General features: G+C 41.4%; 1 long non-coding RNA gene across 3 annotated transcripts in view; it reads left to right on the top strand.

The window, feature by feature from the left end:
* LOC102267733 (uncharacterized) overlaps positions 1–17,507 on the top strand; it is a 75,447-nt gene that overhangs the window by 41,653 nt on the left and 16,287 nt on the right. For 2 of the 3 annotated variants that reach the window (XR_011466767.1, XR_011466766.1), the window contains exon 6: positions 16,029–16,121. The exons of the other annotated variant lie outside the window; for it this stretch is intronic. This is a non-coding gene — a long non-coding RNA (uncharacterized lncRNA). The remainder of the gene's footprint in view (positions 1–16,028; positions 16,122–17,507) is intronic. 3 annotated transcript variants of the gene reach the window in all.

Raw genomic sequence — 17,507 nt, 5'->3', positions numbered from 1 at the left:
TTTCTACATTCTTGCTCAATAAAAACATTTAGTAAACTAGGAATATAAAGGAGTTTCCTAACCTAGTAAAGGGCATCTACCAAAAAAAGCAAAAGACAACAACCCCTGCCAAAAACAAAAAAAAAAGCCCAAAACAAAACTAGACCTACTGCCTATGTTACGTTGAATGGTAAGAGTTTGTATCTTTTTTCCAAGACCAAGAATAAGGAAAATATGCCTTCTCCCCTCACTGTTTATTCTTCAGGCAAGAATACTCAAGTCAGCTGCCACGCGCTCTTCCAGGGGATCTTCCCAAGCCAGAGATCGAAGCTGTATCTCCCTTGGTTCCTGCACTGCAGAAGGTTTCTTTACCCCTGAGCCATAGGGGAAGCCCAAAGCTAATCTATAAGAGCTTGCAATAAGTAAACCTGGAACAAATTTGAACAACAAAATGAATGGTATTGGATTATAAGCTAAGATATAAAATCAGTATCTCTTGAGTTTGTACTGATATAATTATTGAATAAGTAAACAAAAAGAGGAAAACAGACTTACCTTCCTTACTTCCTTAGAATAATTCCAAATAATAAATGTAGAAAGGATGAGGGAAATAGAAAGTTACCATCCAATCATCTTAGTAATAATGGTAACAGGGCATGATCCACAGATGAATGTCAACGTTAATGGGCAGAACTTTACGGAGAAACAGGATATTTACATAGCCTTGGTGTATATTTCCTATGACATCTATTAATCACTAAGACCACAATAGTGATTAATAGATGTCATAGGAAATATACACCAAGGCTATGTAAATATCCTGTTTCTTTGTAAAGTTCTGCCCGCTAACATTGACATTCATCTGTGGATCAGAGGCAATGGCACCCCACTCCAGTACTCTTGCCTAGAAAATCCCATGGGTGGAGGAGCCTGGTAGGCTGCAGTCCATGGGGTCGCTAAGAGTCAGACTCAACTGAGCGACTTCACTTTCACTCTTCACTTTCATGCATTAGAGAAGGAAATGGCAACCCACTCCAGTGTTCTTGCCTGGAGAATCCCAGGGACGGGGGAGCCTGGTGAGCTGCCATCTATGGGGTCGAACAGGGTCGGACACGACTGAAGCGACTTAGCAGCATTGTGGTCTTAACGTGTTTCCACAGTTTCCTGATGCCTTTCCAGGAGGTGGAGTTTAGTCCCCCTCCTCTTGGGTCAGATATAGATTTAGTAACTTGCTTTCTAATGAATGAAGTATAGAAAGGGGGAAAATGAATTTTACAGAGGAAAAACATGCAGTTAACAAAAACTAAACAATCAAGTTAACTGCACTAACCTTATTAGCCAGTAGTAATTCAGGCTGATATAGTGATTTGTTATATGAGAAGGGTACTTGACTCTGTGATGTTCTTTCCTCAAATCTGTATTCCCTATCTAATGAGAGAACATCAAACAGACAGAGAATCAGTCTACAAAAATATCTGACCAGCACTTTTCCAAAGTGTCAAGGTCATGGAAAAACAAAACAAAAAATAAAAAGGAAAAACTAAAACAGTCACAGATAGGAGAAATAACAAATAAATACAACCTGGTGCATTGGATTGGATCCTGGAACAGGAAAGAGTCTTTCATGGGAAAAGCCTGGTGAAAAGTCTTGATAAACTATAGTTATGTAAGCATTAACCTGTGAGAAAGCTGCGTAAAGAGTATACAAGAACATTCTGTATTATCTTTGCAATTCTTCTGTGTATCTAAAATTATTTAAAATGTTTTTTAAAGGCATGTAGTAAAGTTTTGGTATATGTGAGGCAATTTGACAGTGCTTTGATGTAGGCAAAGAAACATACAAACTAGCATAGCCACATGCTCTGTTGCTTCAGTCGTGTCCAACTCTGCAATCCCATGGACTGTAGCCCACCAGGCTCTTCTGTCCATGGGATTTTTCAAGCAAGAATACTGGAGTGGGTTGCCCTTTCCTCCTTCAGGAGATCTTCCTGACCCAGGGATCGAACCCACCATCTCCTGTATCTCCTGCATTGCAGGCAGGTTCTTTACTGCTAAGCCACCGGGGAAGTCCCTAGCATAGCCATAGTCATTTATATAAAAATAATAGAGTGACAAAATAATTCTGGTGCAAAAGAGTTTAACATACTACCTTTATATAAAATATAAAAGATAGTGAAGATAATTTTGGTGCAGTATAGAGCATGCTTAATATACAAGTAGTTCTGTCCATCCCACAATTGTTTAATTAATATCTATTCTTTTGTTTCTTCTAATGATACAATATCTATTGTGTATTACCCAATTAAAGTTTTTTATAGCGAAAGAAAGTCACTCAGTTGTGTCCAACTCTTTTCAACCCCATGGACTATACAGTCCATGGAATTCTCCAGGACAGAATACTGACTGGAGTGGGTAGCCTTTCCCTTCTCCAGAGGATCTTCCCAACCTAGGGATTGAACCCAGGTCTCCCGTATTACAGATGGATTCTTTACCAGCTGAACCACAGGGGAAGCCCATTTTTATAGCAATGGAACTGTTATAAATCTACTATTCAGTATGGTAGCCACTAGTCACATGTGGCTGCTGAGCACTTGAAATGTGGCTAGTATGACTGAGGGGGTAAATTTTAATTAATTCAACTTTAATTCAAACATAAATTTGAATAGCCACATGTGGCTGGAGACTCTCATATTGGACAACAGAGCTCTATATGATAAGTCCCTTGAGAGCAACAATGTGTCTTACTCAGTTTTTATCACTTGTCTGAACAGTGATCAACAGAGATGTATGGTAAATAAAGCTGACAAAGTCACTTTTTGGAGAGTCTGGTGTAGTGATTTTCAACCTGCCTGCACATTAGAATCACATGGAAAAGTGAAAGTCATTCAGTTGTGTCTGACTTTTCTCCAGGCCAGAATACTGGAGTGGGTAGCCTTTCCCTTCTCCAGGGGATCTTCCCAACCCAGCAATTGAACTAGGGTTTCCTGCATTGCAGGTGGATTCTTTACCAACTGAGCTATCACATGGAGAGAGCTTTAATTTGTGATCTCCACCCCAGATAGTCACCTTAAGGCAGGGGCTGGGGGAGCCAGAGAAGGGAACAGATGTCCAGATATAAGGATTTATTTTAAAAGATGTTAGGTGATTCTAATACAACCAGGGTTGAAAAACACTGTTTTCAGTAAAGAAAGGATATATGACACAATGATCAAAAATGGATTTAAATTCCCTACCTTTTTACACTGCCCAAGATTTCTTACATTGTCTAATAGATGGCAAAGTAAAACTATGTTTCATGCATATAATTTTAAACAAATAAGTGCTAAATAGTACTTTTAGGAAAAAGATATTGTATCATTTAGGCTATTATAACTCATGAAAAAATTGCGTCTTGCTGTATTAGACAGTATAATGGCAACCCACTCCAATACTCTTGCCTGGAAAATCCCATGGACGGAGGAGCCTGGTAGGCTGCAGTCCATGGGGTCGTGAAGAGTTGGACACGGGACACGACTGAGCGACTTCACTTTCACTTTTCACTTGCATGCATTGGAGAAGGAAATGGCAACTCACTCCAGTGTTCTTGCCTGGAGAATCCCAGGGACAGGGAAGCCTGGTGGGCTGCCGTCCATGGGGTTGCACAGAGTCGGACACGACTGAAGTGACTTAGCAGCAGCAGCAGCATGTGTACTGTACATATGATACACATAGAGTATCAAGGAGAATAAGATATCTTGAACATATATCTCTGCAGTTCAGAAACAAGCAGAATAGATAAATCACAAATCACAGATTTTATTGTTTGTTGTAGCAGAAAGTGGTTAAAGAGAATCACTGTTGGAACTTTTGTTTTTGGCCTATCGAGTAGATTTGTTACCTGGGTTCTAAATAGTGAATTAACTTAAGGAATGAAAAGTTTAAACCCAGCTAGGGTAGAAGCCAAGGAGCTGACCACCATTATTCCCTCACTACTGATGAATTTCCTCCTTCAGATTCCTGGATCTTTGTGTTTTAATTTGGTGTGTAGGTTGGGAGATTATGTTTAAACCATTAAGGGATTTTAACTGGAGAAAGGTGAGGGCTGAGGGGTAATTGTTATTGGATGACAGTATAAGGTGCTATCAAAGATTCAGCTTCAACTTGGATAATCATTTATCTTCTCTGCATCTAGAATGCCAGCTATAATCATAATCAATTACGTGTTCCTTTCCTGTTGACTTTTTTTTCCTTTTCTTTTTCTAATAGAGTGATTTGGGGGAATGGGGAGCTGAGAGCCATAAAAACCCTATTAGTCATAGAGAATTATTTGTTGTATAGAATTACTTATTACTGATGGCGAATGGTTTTTATGGGCCATTCCCTAAGACTTGGAAATGATTTAACTGGTGTAGCAGGAAAAGCATGGACATTGTACAGTAAGACCAGGTTTTGAATCTCAGTATTTTCACTTACTACCTATATAATTTTGGGGAATTTTATCTCTGAGTCTCAGTTTCCTCTTTTACATGGTGGAATTATAATACCTGTCCTAGTAGAGCTGTTGTGAAGAATAAACGAGCTAATATAAAGTACATGGTAGGCAGTTAGTGCGTTCTAGTTTTCCTTCCTTGATGACACCTCATGCTTCTCTCCACAAGATCATTCCCCTCGCTCCTTCTGGCTCTCGGGGGATCCAGCACTGTAACCCCTGTGTGCTCTGCAGCCCTCCTTTCAACCCAGCATCACCACCTCACCTGTGGTCTTCCAGGTTCCTGCAGGTCTCAGCATGGTGACTATTCTTACTCCTCCTCTTCTCCCTACTCTAAGTTAATATTTATTGAGTACAGTGTTAAATTCTTTAGGTGTATGTCTACTTAATTAATAACATAATATATAATAACATGATTACGTTTATCTACGTAAAGCTTCCCAGGTGACTCAGTGGTAAAGCATCTGCCTGTCAATGCAGGAGAAGCGGGTTCAATCCCGGGATCGGGAAGATCCCCTGAAGGAGGGAATGGCTACCCACTCCAGTATTCTTGCCTGGGAAATCCCATAGACAGAGGATCCTCGTGGGCTACAGTCCAAGGGGTTGCAAAAGAGTCAGACACAACTGAGCGACTGAACAACAGCTTAATCTTCACGACAGTGTCATCCCTATTTTACAGATGAGGCAGCAAGTCTTAGATGAGATCTCCCTCAGGTCATGACACTTAGCTAAGGTGACACAGCCAGTCCACTGTCTTGGTTGGCTCCAGGTTGCCCCCAGGACCCATTGACAGCTTTTCGGGACAGAATACAATTCTCTTCATGGTTGGGACTCCTGTGTTTCCACCTGAAGCTTCAGGGACACTCAGACCCATTCCTTAAACATTCCATGTCTTTTGTGCTTCCTGCTTTTCCACATATTACTCCCTGCGGTGCCCTGTTCTTTCTCCAACCATCCAGTTAGCTTCAGGTTTTTTTTTTTAATTTTATTTTATTTTTAAACTTTACAATATTGTATTAGTTTTGCCAAATATCGAAATGAATCCGCCACAGGTATACCTGTGTTCCCCATCCTGAACCCTCCTCCCTCCTCCCTCCCCATACCCTCCCTCTGTGTTGTCCCAGTGCACCAGCCCTAAGCATCCAGTATCATGCATCGAACCTGGACTGGCGACTTGTTTCATACATGATATTATACATGTTTCAAAATGCCATTCTCCCAAATCTCCCCACCCTCTCCCTCTCCCACAGAGTCCATAAGACTGATCTATACATCAGTGTCTCTTTTGCTGTCTCGTTTTGCAGCCTGTCTGGGATGTCAAACTTTCTATGATTCTTCCTAGCTTGTTGCAGGCCCTCCAACTTCTGTAGTCTGTGACACAAGCTTGTAACTGTCACTTTTCATACTCTTTGGAAATTAGTAATTCATCTGTTCCTTTTCCTATGCTATTATTTATACTAAACTATTACACTATTACTGGCTTTCCTGATAGCTCAGTTGGTCAAGAATCTGCCTGCAATGCAGGAGACCCCGGTTCGATTCCTGGGTCAGGAAGATCCCCTGGAGAAGGGAACGGCTACCCACTGTAGTATTCTAGCCTGCAAATTCCATGGACCGTAAATTCCATGGGGTTGTGAAGAGTTGGACGTGACTGAGCGACTTTCACTTTCACTTTTCATTACACTATTACTATCCTTCAGTTGCTAGCTTTCTCCCTTCTAACAGGGAGAAGAATTTTTACTACCTACTTGGTGTTTAATAAAGGTGTATATTGTGTGTGTGCATTAAGCTGGAATTTCTATTAAGATACTTTTAATTCGCATGTGGTAACAAGAAACAATAGAGATCCCTTACATGGTGCTCATTTTCCTCTAGTTCTGTGTGTGTGCTAAGTCGCTTCAGTCATGTCTGACTCTTTGCAACCCTGTGGGCCCTAGCCCTCCAGGCTTCTCTGTCCATGGGATTCTCCAGGCAAGAATACTGGAGTGGGTTGCCATGCTCTCCCCCAGGGGACCTTCCCAACCCAGGGACTGAAGCCACATCTCTTATGTATCCTGCATCGGTAGGCAGGTTCTTTACTACTAGCGCCACTGGAACCTTTAGTAAAACTATAGTATAACATCAAAACCAAGAAATTGACGTTGATACAGTCCGCTGATTTTATTTAGATTTTTTTCAGTTTTACTTGGAAATAATACACACTCATTTCTGTGTGTATTAAGATTACTTAAAATTTATCACCCATGTAGGTTTGTGGATCTACCACCACAATCAAAATACTGAACAGTTCCAATACCACATGGGTCCCTTCTGAGCCCTTTTATAAGCAAGTTCATGTCATTCCCTCCCTTGCCCACTTCTTACCACATCCTTTGGCAGCCTTACCTAACCTCTGGCAACCATTTATCTGTCTTTCATTTCTAAGATGTTGTCATTTCAGAAATGTTACAAAAATGGAATCATGTAGTACATAATCTTTTGGGATTGGCTGTTTTAACTCCGTGTTACTCCCTGAAGATTCATCCAAGTTTTTGCATATATTAATTGTTCATTCCTTTTATTGCGTTTATTGTATTCCACGCAGTGGCATATCTGCACTCCACTTGCTTGGCATTCTGCACTCCACTTTCTTTAATCATTCACCTGATGAAGGACATATGGGCTGATTCCATTTGGGGGCTGTTATGAATAAAGCTACTATGAAAATTTGTGTTCAGATTTTTAGGTGACCGTAAATTTCATTTTCTCTAGAATAAATAATCAAGAGTGCAAATGTTGGATCATATGGTAATTGCATGTTAAGTTTTATAAGAAACTCTCTTCTTAGGCTCCAAAATCACTGCGGATGGTGACTGCAGGCATGAAGTCAGAAGGTGGTTGCTTCTTGGCAGGAAAGCAATGGCAAACCTAGACAGCATGTTGAAAAGCAGAGACACTACTCTGCTGACAAAGGACTGTATATTCAAGGCTAAAGGCTATGGTCTTCCCAGTGGTCACATACAGTTGTAAGAGCTGGACCATAAGGAAGGCAGAATGCCAAAGGAATGATGCTTTTGAGCTGTGGTGCTGGAGAAGACTCCTAAAAGTCCCTCAGGCAGCCAGGAGATCAAACCAGTCAATCTTAAGGGAGATCAACCCTGAATATTCACTGGAAGGACTGATGCTGAAGCTGAAGCTCCAGTATTTTGGTCATCTGATGTGAACAGACGACTCATTGGAAAAGTCCCTGGTGCTGGGAAGGATTGAAGGCAGTAGGAGAAGAGGGCATCAGAGATGAGATGGCTGGATGGCATCACTGATGCAATGAATGTGAACTTGGGCAAACTCTGGGAAGTGGTGAGGGACAGGGAGGCCTGGCGTGCTGCAGTCCTGGGGTCGCAGAGTCAGACCTGACTGGGCGACTGAACAACAACAACAGAACCCCCAAATTGTTTTCCAGAGTGGCTGTACCATCTTGTATTCCATCAATAGTGCATGTGTGGTTCAATTTCTCTAAGTCCCAGTCAGCATTCTATATTTCCTTTATTTTTTATTTTTACGTTTCTGATATTTCTCTCACCCTCTCTCTTCCCCTTCCTTCTCTCCCTCTCTCTTTCCCCCAAACTTCTTTTCTTCCTGAGAATCACGCCTGTCTCGTTGTGTGCCGTATTTTACCATGAGGGCATTTTCAGGTAGGTTCCTACTTCACTCCATGGATATTTGTGTTCCTGCCTTTTGTATGTGGGGAGCTGTGTGCATGGAGGGGAGAAGGGATCTTTTACTGTAGGGTGGGGTGCTGGCCACTCTTCCTGCTGTGGCTTCTCCTTTTTGGTACCCATTCCCAATCTACTCTCAAGCTTGTTTCTTCAAACACCCTTCTAGGAGACTTTCAGGAGAAGGCAATGGCACCCCACTCCAGTACTCTTGCTGGAAAATCCCATGGATGGAGGAGCCTGGTAGCCTACAGTCCATGGGGTCGCTAAGAGTCAGACATGATGTGAGTGACTTCATTTTCACTTTTCACTTTCATGCATTGGAGAAGGAAATGGCAACCCAGTCCAGTGTTCTTACCTTGAGAATCCCAGGGACGGGGGAGCCTGGTGGGCTGCTGTCTGTGGGGTTGCACAGGGTTGGACACGACTGAAGCGACTTAGCAGCATCAGACTTTCAATGTGTGTTTTTTTTTTTTTCCCTCACAAAATTAACCTTTGCTTCATTTAGCCAGTTATCTGTTACTTACAACTTAGAATGCTGGCTGATATCATTTTCTTTTTTTTTTAATGTAAATTATCTTCACTAATTATTCATAGTAGGGGTTTCCCTGGTGGTTTAGCAGTAAAGAATCCATCTGCAGTGCACGAGATGCAGGAGACTCAGGTTCGATCCCTGGGTTGGGAAGATCCCCTGGAGAAAGAAATGGCAACGCACTCTAGTATTCTTGCCAGGAAAATCCCATGGACAGAGAAGCCTGGCAGGCTATGGTCCATGGGGTCACAAAGAGTCAGACCTGACTGAAGCAACTGAGCATTTCATAGTAGAATATTTAACATATATTTCAGTGTCCATTCTTAGTAATATAGAAACATAAAAGTATTACATAATGTGGAATAGTGCTAAGTGTAAAAGAAAACTCATGCAGATTCAGAGGGAGAACTATTATATTTACCTGAGTGCAGATGGGAAGACGAGATCAGGAAAGGTTTTCAGAGGATAAAGAATTTGAGTAAGGTCTTAAAAAGCAAATAGCATTTGGACAAATTACAATCCAAACTGAACAGCTATTTGCTGAATTTTGGTTCTACATTCATCCAAACAGATCACCACTGAATATCTTTTCTGAATTTTCACTACTTTTGTATTTACCTATTCTAAATAGCTAGAAAATAGACCCTGTGTTCTAACACAGTCTGATCATCTTAGATTGGTGTAACTATATCCTTGTCTGCACTGAATAAGTGATGGTGATTGTGCTGGAACTAAATGGTCGGGACTGGGGAAGAGGTTGCAATGTGATACATTGTATCGGTTCTTCACTTACAAGATGAAGCTCAGATATTTTGTTTTTATGATTATTGTTCTTTCTTTTAGTTTTTCTTAAAACATACTGAGTTTCATCCAGTTGCAAAACTGGTGCACTATTCCACATTATGTGATGCTTCTATGTTTTTATGTCACTAAGAGTAGACACTGAAATATGTTCAATATTCTACTGTGAATAGTGAAAATAATTTACATTTAATACAAGCAAATGATATCAGCCAGAGTTGTAAATTGTAAGTAGTAAAACTCCTTTTAAATTTTAGTTTTAAAAGTATGAATTTGACTATGCTGGTAGGAATTGCATCACTTGCAGGAGACCTGGGTTCGATCCCTGGATTGGGAAGATCCCCTGGAGAAGGGAAAGGCTACCCACTCCAGTATCCTGGCCTGGAGAATTCCAAGGGGGTTGCAAAGAGTCAGACATGACTGAGCCACTTTCACTTTCAAGGGGACCTGTCTGCCTGTCCCATGCTTATCGGTGGTTAGGAGCAACACCAATGAAGGGAGCATACAATAAACTTGTAAAGAACTTCTTCATGTGTTATAGATGTAGTTCAGTGTGTTTATCACAGCTACTGAAGCCAAAGAATGGATTCCTATATGGAATGTTGCGACCTCACTGAATATTGTATTTCATTTAGCTCTAAAAGCAATGAAATCTTCTCAAGTTATCAAGTCATAAATTAAAGGTGAAAGTAATACTTGAATTACATAGTTAATAGATAAAAGTATTATTTTAATTTATATCAAGAAATTCATTTATGACATTTTTGAGATGAGCAATGTGAAACCTAAAACATGATGATAGATTCTAGAAGTATACACCACAACCCATATTTTTTATTATGACATACATCATCTCTATAAAAGAATATAAATAGCTATATATACACTATCTGCATACATGTTCAGTTGCTCAATTGTGTCCAATTCTTTGCAACCCTATGGACTATAGCCTGCCAGGATCCTCTGTTCAGGGATTTCCCAGGCAAGAAGACTAGAGTGGGTTGCCGTTTCCTCCTCCATGGGGTCTTCCTGATCCAAGGATCAAACCCATATCTCCTGTGCCTACTTGCATTGGCAGATGGATTCTTCACTACTGAGCCACCTAGGAAGCCCATATACACTCTTTAGAGAATAGTAAAATAAATAGCCACATTCCTGGCAATGAGTTTAAGAAACAGAATGTTCCTAATGCCTTTGCAATCTTCATGTACCCTCTAGAGCCCTTCCTCTGCGTCCCTCCTGGAGGTGGGTGGAGCCTAAAGTTTGTATTTATCATTCTTCTGTCTTTCATAATGATTTTATTACATATAAATGTAACATAAACAGTAAATATTTTTAAGTTTTGCATACTGCTGAGGCATATATAAATGAAATTTACTGTGTGTGTTCCTCTGTGATTTGCTTTTTTTCTCAGTGTTAGGTTTAACATTTCATCATGTTGATGCCTGTTGTTGCTCAGTTGCTAAGTTGTGTCCAACTCTTTGTGATCCCATGAATTGCAGCATGCCAAGCTTCCCTGTCCATAACTATCTCCCAGAGTTTGCTCAATTTCTTGTCCGTTGCTTCAGTGATGCCGTCTAACCATCTCATCCTCTTCTCCTCCTGCCTTCAATCTTTTCCAGCATCAGGGTCTTTTCCAAAGAGTTGGCTCTTCACATCAGCTGGTCAGAGTGTTGGAGCTTCAGCTTCAGCATCAGTCTGAGCTCTAGTTATTCATGTTTCCTGCTCTATAGTGTTCACTTGTAATAATGTCCCACAGATATTTTTATCCATTCCAATTGCAATTGGACCTACTCTTAGTGGATGTAAGCATGTAAATGTAAAATAATTTATGAAGCCTGTTTTTCTGTTATAAAACTGAGCTGAAATACAAGTTTCTCAGAATTGTATTTTATTAGCTTTTCTGACCATGACCTCCAGAAGATACAAATTGGTTTTGGAATTTATACCACTCACAAAACAAAGGATTACAAGGGATGCCTTTTGATATTTTCTATTCTATTCCATTCCATTTTAAAAAATTTTGCCTATGGTCGCAGATTTGTATTGATTTCTTGAGCTACTAATGCTTCACAATCAGTCAACCAGCAATTTTTAAAACATTGCACTCACACCAGGAATGGAATTGCTGGGTGGCATATTATGCACACTCTCAGTGTTATTAGACAGTGCCAAATTGATTTCCAGTCATTTGCACTAAGTTACTCTCCCAGGAGCAGCCTGCATGTTCCCTTTGTTGTATAGATTTGTTAACACTGGATGCTGTCAAATTTTCCCATTTTCTGGTTTACTGCATTCCATGTTTTTAAGAAAAGTAAATTGAACAGGAACCCAGTTTTAAAGCTCACACAGATAATCCAAATTAAAGTGAACCTATTCAGTCTCTCAATAAAAATTACACGTTCAGAAGAAATCAGAAGTTTCCGTTTCTAGGCATTTTAATATAAGGGTGCTTTTAGGAAAAAGAAAAACACCTCCTGTGTGTTAACTGTATATCCTGAACAGTGAGCTGGAATCAAATCAGATTGCAGATTAATCTTTGGGGGACTCATACTGTCCAGATCAGTAGTCAGCTATGGAAAGCATACATGCATAGTTGTGAAAAATCTACTTTGGACTTTAATGAAGCAACAGGAATGTTAGCATGAATCATACCTGTAAGCAAATGAAACGTGTGGCTTTTGGATCTTTGAGAGCTCAAGTGTACAACAAATTGAAGGGATTTCTGGTCTTGTGTTTCTGCTGTTTCTACTTAAAACTTGGACAAAACTATACTTTCTCGATTTTCCCACTATCCTCAATGAAGAATGATGGGAAGAGATTGATCTATTTCTTTCACTTGACTTTGAAATCCTTGAGATACAATTCTGGTGAACCTAGCACTCACTAGTGGTAAATTCGGGGCACAGGAACTTGTCTTCTGTGCCTCTAGCCAGCATGTGGAAGGCTCAGGAATGTAGGATTTTCTAAATTTCCATACACACAACCCTTCAGAAGCTTGTAGCATCCCCAGCCCTCAGTTATGCTGAAGCAAATTAGTGAGGCCAAGCAGTCATTTACCTACTTGGAGAGGGAGCAAATTTATTTATGGCAAATTCTCTGGCCACTTGCCAACATCATACACGTTCACAAACAAAACTGGTTGGAGGAGGGGAGGCAGAGAAAGGAAAGTGGTGAAGATGGATCCTGTGCCCTGGAATCATCAGGGCCTCCAAAGGGTGGAGCCTCTACAGGGTTTGAGAAGGGCTGTTTGGGAGAAGTTTTCCTAATCCCGCTTAAAAAGAGAGATGTATTCTGATGTTAGGTGGGCCTTTCTGCTGCCTGACAAATGATATTTTATAACATTTCAGTAATGATATTCCATTATACAGAGAGGTAACTAAGGTCCAAGAAAGAAGGAGTGAGGCTGGTAGGAAGTAAGTAAGATGTCGATTTTTCGTCCTGGCTCTGTTGGCAGTTTGGCAATTGTGCATGTGTGCTCAGTCGTATTCATGTTTTAAAGAAATAGCTTTATTTAAATGTGAACCTAAAGACTGAAAAAAAAAACCCAATATATTTTAATTTATATGCATTCTTAGGCCTAATATAGATTAATATTTAAATAATAGCATTCATTCATCATTCATTCACTAAGCACCATGCCAGACACATATCTGACATTTACAAAGGGCTCTATGTTTTTGCAAAGTACTCTTAATGCATCATCACAAAAGTCCAGCAGAACCCTGAGAGTCTCTTAGTGGGTCTTCTCAGATCAGGAATGGTGATGTTTCCTGGCTGCTGGAGGCCTGCTGAACCAGACTGAAGCCTAAGGGTCTGCTCTGAGGTGTCACTAGGCAGGGAAAGTAGGTATCTGAAGGCATTGGGACCTTGGTCATTATGGCACGGTGGTAAAGAATCCCGCATCAATATAGGAGATTTGGGTTTGATCCCTGGTTTGGGAAGATCCTCTGGAGAAGGAAATGGCAATCTACTCTAGTATTCTTTCCTGGAGAATCCCATGGACAGAGGAGCCTGACGGGCTATAGTCCCTGGGGTCACAAAAGAGTCAGACATAGTTTAGCGACTAAACAGCAGCCACCTATCGTCCTGTGCCAAACCAGGCCCTGTGCTCTGAATAACGAGGTTGAGATAAAGACACTGGAGTTCTGGTGATTTTCTCTGCCATCCCTCCCTAAATACCTCCCCGAATGCCATGGTACAGCCAGGAGGAAGAACTTGCAGAAATTTCTCATGCTGGAGCTTCACGTGTGACGAAACCTAGGCAGGGGGAATATTTTTGCTGATTCCCGAGGCCAGGCAAATCCAGGTGATAATTTTGGTATTGACCAAACTGCTTCCTTAGTGTTACAATAACAATGGGACTTCTGCTATTTTCATGGCTGTTTTAGCTGCTGCATTGAGTAAACCGTTTCCCAAATAGATATGTTAGAAATATTTTTAAATAATTATGGGAAGGAGTGATTCTTCAGTCTACTGAGGAGACAGCCAGTACAGGTTGAAAAGCTGATAAAAGAACCCACAGACAGACCAATCAGCTAATGATGAGCATGGATAAATTCTGCTTAATGAACTGAGCAGGCAATTGTGAAGAAGATGAGTTAGCTTTTGCCTTTCCTCCACATGTATATGTTTGATAGTTTTTTGCATAAATTAACTGACTCCTTAGAACCAGTTCCAAGTCTTCCCCCATCCCCTGCCCTGGTGGTCCTAATGAGCGCAGGTACTCTGGCAAAGCAGGCAGGGAAAAGAGGAAAAAGTTGGCCACAGTAAAACAAGTAATGGAATTCATATCCCTCTAGAGAGGTTTTAATGGCACCTGTGCCTCAGGTGAAGAAAAGACTAAATGTTTTAGGTGCCTAGGGGTCTTGCATCATACAAAAAGATGGGAGGTACTCAACCAGGGACTTGGTGTCAGATGCTGAGGACACAAGGAATTCCAAGAATTCGTATCTGCTCTCAAGATTCAGTGCACAGAGCGAGGTCCCAGCATCTGGGGAGCTGAACACAGGACCCAGTGCCCTCAAGATCTCACCCTCCTGGAGGGGAAAAGTAATAAGCCCCAGTGAGGACAGCCAAGGTGAAAGGGTAATGCAAACCATGATTATCTTCTCACTTACAGTTCATACATGGACAGACCACAAGTTGGTTAACCCAGCGTGCATTCCCCATTGCCTGCTTCTGCTAGAGCAGCTGGGAGAGCTAAATGCTATTGTCACAATCTCCCCTGCAGCCTGGAGCAGACATGAGGCAGAAGCATAAAACTGCTGTGGGGTGGGGAGTTGGGGTAGGGAGTGGGGTGGGGAGTGGGATTCTGGAAAAACTTCTGCTTTCCTACTAAAAAAGACTGATGTGGCTTCTTTGCTCCTTCCCCTTTCTTCTCTTCTTTCTGTCTTAGGTGGGGATGTGTTACCAGAAAGTGAAAGTATTCATTGTTCAGTCATTTCCAATTCTTTTCGACACCATGGACTATAGCCTGCCAGGTGCCTCTTGTCCACGGAATTCTCCAGGCAAGAATACTGGAGTGGGTAGCCATTCCTTTCTCCAGGGGATCTTCCTGACCCAGGGATAGAACCTGGGTCTCCTGCACTGCAGGCAGATTCTTCACTGTCTGAGCCACCACGGAAGCCCTAAGCTGGGGGCAGCTATCTTATAAAGGAGAGAAAGGACTTCAGAATCACTGTCCCTGACATTGTTAGGCTGCTGAACTAACACTAGCTTTTGCCAGTCTACAGAATCCGTGAAATATGAGAGAAATCAACCTCGATTTGTTGAGGCCACAGTAAGATTTTTTTTTTTGAAACTTGCTATGTATCTTTTGTGTTTTCTCTTTATTCAAACTTTGCAGTACATGTTGTAGTCCTAAGTTTCGGAGATATCTGGGTCAGCTCCGGGAGGCAGCAGAACCTCTTGACAACATTCTGTGACACCACCTGGAGGAATTAACAAGACATCACTTGCGTGGATAAGCGACAAATGCAATGGCACATTATCCATTAGTGACCTTCAGTTCAGTTCAGTCGCTCAGTCATGTCTGATTCTTTGCGACCCCATGAATTGCAGCATGCCAGGCCTCCCTGTCCATCACCAACTCCCGGAGTTCACTAAGACTCATGTCCATCGAGTCAGTGATGCCATCCAGCCATCTCATCCTCTGTCGCCCCCTTCTCTTCCTGCCCCCAATCCCTCCCAGCGTCAGAGTCTTTTACCCACTGTCAATTTTTTCTGAACTATTTTTCCAAAAATTTGATAAATTGATGATTCACCCACAATAAGGTTTATTTCCATTCCTGCAGTTTGGGTAGTGTGTCCTTAGTACTACTGAAGCTAGTAGATCTTTTAAGATGAGGTCAGTGGGGGATATTTGGTTTAGAGAAGAAAGAGAATGAAATCTGTAAGAATGAGAAAGAGAAAAATTGTGGAAAGGTTGGAACACGTGTTCAAAAAAATATGCTCAATTATGTTTTCTCTTACTTGTTTCTGGATTGTTTTCAATGAGATGGCATCATGGATTTTGAAAGCAATAATCATATCTGTTATTCTTAATTTATTTTAGGGTTAAAGCCCCAGTGTATTTACACAAGGCAATCTTTTCTTCTGACATGTGTGTCTCCTGTCTTCATCCCACCCCCACCCATATTCAAAAAGGGTAAGAAACATTCTGAAGTATGTCTAATCGTATGAGCTTTGTGGCTCTATTTTCAAGCAGAAGTGTGGGGATAAAGTTGGCTGATCTGAACCTTTAGAAAAGGGGTGGGATCCACTGAATTTTATGTTTTACTAAGTGTGATGAAAACAAAATAAAACAGGTGCCCTTCAAATGGAGGCCTGAAATCTGCAAAGGTTTTTCCGTTAAGCTTAACAGTAATGGTTCTTTCCTGTGTCACATTTGGCAGGGGCTTAGCAATTGAGTTCTCCCTTCTGTGGGGTGTTGTGAAGGGCAATGAAGCAGGGGTTGGAACCTGAATAAGGTTTGAAAGTTAAAACGGATTGGAAATGTCTTCTGTATTTTTTCTGTCTTTCTCCCTGAAAGTCAAATAAATCTTCAGAACTCTTCACATTTCAAACATAATATTTTTTCACATCCATGAAATGATTTTCTGAAGCTCACTCTATGCATGTGGCTTTTATATCTGCACAGTGCTTCCCAGGGATGTTATTAGCTATGCCTCCTGAGAACGCTGAGGGGGAACTCATATTGTTACCCTGGTTTGATATTTAAGAAAACTGACAAAGGCTTATCAGAGGCTGCCTCTGTGAGCTCTTGGAATGGTGACATGTCACAAATGGCTGAGTCGTTCTGTACTTCGTCTGTGTTTTTAAAGAGTATTCTAAACATATCCTAGTTTAAAACAGAAGCCCACCACAGCTCTTTAGCTGTATTGCCACTTCAAGATATGTCCTCCAGTAATATCTCATTTTTAAAAAAAAATTCAGCTGCTTCCTAATTTACAGTTACTGCAAGGAGATCCAACCAGTCCATTCTAAAGGAGATCAGCCCTAGGTGTTCTTTGGAAGGAATGATGCTAAAGCTGAAACTCCAGTACTTTGGCCACCTCACGCAAAGAGTTGACTCATTGGAAAAAACCCTGATGCTGGGAGGGATTGAGGGCAGGAGGAGAAGGGGATGACAGAGGATGAGATGGCTGGATGGCATCACCGACTCGATGGACATGAGTTTGAGTGAACTCCAGGAGATGGTGATGGACAGGGAGGCCTGGCGTGCTGCGATTTGTGGGGTCGCAAAGAGCTGGACACAACTGAGCGACTGAACTGAACTGAACTGAATTTAGAGATACAGACCTTCTTGTGTAGAACTGGGATTAGGCAGCATGCCTGGAAGATGATACGCTGTTGCTGTCATTCAGTCACTGAGTTGTGTCTGACTCCGTGCGACCCCATGGACTGCAGCACACCACTTTCTTCTATCCTCCACTGTCTCCCAGAGTTTGCTCAAATTCATGTCCACTGAGTCGGTGATGCTATCCAACCATCTCATCATCTGTCGCCCGCTTCTCCTGCCTTCAGTTTTTCC

Source organism: Bos mutus, chromosome 14 (genome assembly GCF_027580195.1).
Source record: "Bos mutus isolate GX-2022 chromosome 14, NWIPB_WYAK_1.1, whole genome shotgun sequence".
In the NCBI taxonomy this organism is placed as follows: Eukaryota; Metazoa; Chordata; class Mammalia; order Artiodactyla; family Bovidae; genus Bos; species Bos mutus.
Note: the sequence above shows the minus strand (reverse complement) of the source record. Positions and strands in the feature narration are given on the sequence as shown.